A 3,788-nucleotide genomic window follows, 5' to 3' on the forward strand; every position below is an offset into this window, starting at 1 on the left:
GATAGAGAGAGAGAGAGAGAGAGAGGGGGAAGATAGATAGATAGACACTTACATGCATACATACATACATACACACGTGCGTTTGTGTGTGTGTGTGTGTTTGTCTTCTGTGTGTGTGTGCATATATGCACGAGAATTGGATTTAAGCATTTTTCTTGTCTAAAGAAGTTCAACTTTTAATAAACTGTCTTTATGACGTCACAATACCGATTGTGTTTGTTTGGAGCTTTGACTGCTGGCATTTTCACTCTCCACCTTTCGCGGTGATTAGAGGTGATTAATATACGCAGGCCAGAAGATGGTGACAGAAACTTCTAAAGCTTAGTGAGAAATCGGCGTCACCTTCACCTTGCTTTTGATGTTAATGTTTTACTTCTTTCAATCGTGAAACTGCGGTCATGAAGGGGCACCGCCTTGAAGAAGTTTTAGTCGAATGAATCGATCAAGGACTTATTTTTTTTCTTAAGGCTGCTACTTATTCTATCGGTCTCTTTTGCTGAACCGCTAAGTTGGTGGATGTATGCACACTAGCATCGGTTATCAAGCGGTGGCGAGGAGACAAACACACACACACAAGCAAACTTCTTAATACACAGCCACGCCATGCATCTTTGAGTTCTTATACACTCCCTGTAATACCCTGGCTGCTACCATATTATAATTACAAGATGTCTTACGTAGTTAGGCACTTTCTGCACTGAAACGTGGATGTTCCAAAACGGGAAACATATACACCACACTCAATCCAATCACATTGTATATAGTGTCCTGTCCAACTGTATGATATTAAATAGTAATACTAATGATGAACAGAAAATATTGGTTACGCAACACATAGTCACACGTATGTTAACGGAATAGAGCTCTTATGATGGTGAGTATTTTAAATATCTATATGCTTGTTGCTATTAAAACGTTGAGCAACGTCTCAAGATATTTCTATAATACAGAAAAATAGATTCTCCAATAGCTGTTCGATATACTGCATATATCACAATTGTTGCGAACGCATGACCACATACATCTTTGGTTACATGTACATGTGTGTGTGTGTGTGTGTGTGTGTCTGTCTGTCTGTCTGTTGGTCTCATTCACTCAATCTATCACTCCTTTCTTTCTTTCTTTCTTTCTTTCTATCTTTCTTTCTGTCTTTCTTTCTTTCTTTCTTTCTTTCTTCCTTTCTTTTTTCTTTCTTCCGTTCTTTCTTTCTTTCTTTCTTTCTTTCTCTTTCTTTTTTATTTTGTCCCTCTCTGTTACCATCAGCCAAAACGCATTTCATTTCTCTCTATAAATTTATTGGATCGTTAGATAAATTTATTTCGTTTATTCTTTCAATTATTTTAATTCTTTCTTTTTTTTCCTTCAACAATTTCAACAAAGCAGCCAATAATATACTGTCAAACATTGTCCACGTATTCTGGCAACGTTTCAGTAGCTTTCCAGTGTCTTGACGGTAGAAGTTGCCAGATCTTGACACGAAAAATGCCACATTTTCAATTTCATGTTCTTGAACGAAACGCCTCGTAGAGTGCCGAAGAGCGACTGACAAAGTTAATCATCTGAAGACGCTATATAAGGGAAACATTGTGTGTGCGGTAGAACTCCCGAGCCGAGCTCTTGAATGGCATTTTTGTCAAATTAGTGACATGAGAGCGAGTGTTATCTTGTTGAAGAAGCACGCTGTGTCACTGGCTGGGTCGTTTCAGCTGGATTGTTTCATTGAGCCAGTGCATTTGATGAGCATAAAGCTCTGCATTTACCGTGTGGTAGTTTTCAAGCATTTCGTAGTGGATTAGCCCTTCTCAATCCCACCGAACACAGATCATTGTATTGCTTGGATGCAGCTCTGCCTTGGCTCAAGGTGTTGCTTTCTTAACAGGACTCAACCGAACTTTCCTCTGCTTCATATTGATGTAAAAATACTTTTTCATCGCGTGTGATGATGCGGTAAAAAAGCCTGTGTCCACGAGAAGCCTGATGTCGAGCGAGCAAACTGGTGGCGTTAGAGAACTGCCGGAGTTTGTCTTTTTCGTCCCGGGCATGTGACACTCATGCACCGAGATTTTGAACCTTACCCATCAAGTAAAGCTGACGGTATCACGGGAGAATCCCAATCTGCTGGCTCAACTGCCAAGTAGATTGGTGCAGGTCCTCGAGGACGAGCTCATTCACACGGTCTTCATGAAACTGAAGTGGTAGACCGGAACGCGAAGAGTCTGTGCAGTCGAATTTCCCCTCCTTGAATGGTGTAAACCATTTCTGTGCATTTCTTTCAGATAGACGCCTTCTTCGGGTCAATAAAATAAGTAACAGCTGAGCATTAGGGTCGATGTAATCGACTTAATCCCTCTTTGCACTTGCTGACCTTGAGCCAAAATTTGAAACCAATATTTAGCTGATATAAATACGTGTGTGTGTGTGTGTGTGTGTGTGTGTGTGTGTAATTTTATTATTCTTAAACAAGAATGTTGACAGTGACTTCGAAGTTTCGGCCTGCTAAGCTATTGTTGGACTGCAGTGCATTAAAAATTTCTAGCTTCACCATAGACTAACTCTAATGCATCGGACTAACCTCTAATACAAAGACGAAAACACGTCTTATGTATGTATGTGCATGTCTGTGTCTATGTATCTACAGATATGTGTTTTCGTATGTGTTTGCACATTTGTGTGTGTGTGTGTGTGTGTGTGTGTGTGTGAATTTGATTTAAGCTTCTTCCCTCTGGTCCAAAGAAGTTTAAGTTTTTATACAGTATGTTTATGACGTCACAATACCGATTTGACTTTTTCCGGAGCTTTGATTACTGAAATTTTCATTGTTTCAAGTATTCGCGGTGATTAAAGGTTGAAGAATATGTAGGACAAGATGAGTTGGGAGGCATCAAAACATCTAAAGCTTTGTGGGAGTCAGTGTCACCTTTACCTTGCTTTTGGTGTTTGAAGAGTTATTTGATGCACCTTTGAGTTCTTAAACAACGCTCTCTATAACACACTGGCTGCTATCAACTTGCAAGATGTCTTGCGTAGTTAGGTACTTTCTGCACAGGAACATGGATGTTCCAGAACGAGAAACATATACACCACACTCAATCCATTCGCACCGTATATAGTGTTCTGTCTAACTGTGTGACATCAAATAGCAACACTAATGATGAACACAAAATGTTGGTAACGCAATACATAGTCATACGTATCTCAACAGAATATGGTTCCTAGGATGATGAGTAAGTTTAGTTATCTATATATTTGTTGCTATTTAAACGTTTGAGAAACTTTTCAAGATATTTCTATAATACAGAAAAATAGATTCTCCAATAGCTGTTCGATATATTGCATATATCATTATTGTTGTTAACACATGACCACATACACTTTTGATTACATGTACGTATGTGTGTGTGTGTGTGTGTGTGTGTGTGTGTGTGTGTGTGTGTGTGTATGTGTGTGTATGTGTGTGTCTGTGTGTGTGTGTGTATGTGTATGTGTGTGCGCGCGCGTATGTGTGTGTGTATCTGTCGGCTCCCTTTACTTATTCTCTATCTTTCTCATTCCCCCTCTCTCACTCTTTCTTTTTCACTTCGTCTCTCTGTCACACACACTCCCATAACACTCTTCTATTTATGTGTGTGTGTGTGTGCATATATAACACACACACACGCACACACGCACGCACGCACGCACGCACGCACGCACGCACGCACGCACACACGCACGCACGCACGGACGCACGCACGCACACACACACACTAATACACACACATAAAAACACACACACACACACAAATACA

At 40.2% G+C, this 3,788-nt stretch overlaps 1 long non-coding RNA gene across 6 annotated transcripts in view; it reads left to right on the plus strand.

Moving 5' to 3' along the window:
• The first annotated feature begins 243 nt into the window (after nucleotides 1–243).
• LOC106876430 (uncharacterized) overlaps nucleotides 244–3,788 on the plus strand; it is a 56,704-nt gene continuing 53,159 nt past the window's right edge. For 3 of the 6 annotated variants that reach the window (XR_008266260.1, XR_008266258.1, XR_001410246.2), the window contains exon 1: nucleotides 244–874. This is a non-coding gene — a long non-coding RNA (uncharacterized LOC106876430). Of the gene's footprint in view, nucleotides 875–2,821; nucleotides 3,225–3,788 lie in introns of those variants that run through there. The other 3 variants (XR_008266261.1, XR_008266262.1, XR_001410247.1) reach the window with 1 other exon arrangement.

This window comes from Octopus bimaculoides, chromosome 19 (genome assembly GCF_001194135.2).
Source record: "Octopus bimaculoides isolate UCB-OBI-ISO-001 chromosome 19, ASM119413v2, whole genome shotgun sequence".
Taxonomy (NCBI): Eukaryota; Metazoa; Mollusca; class Cephalopoda; order Octopoda; family Octopodidae; genus Octopus; species Octopus bimaculoides.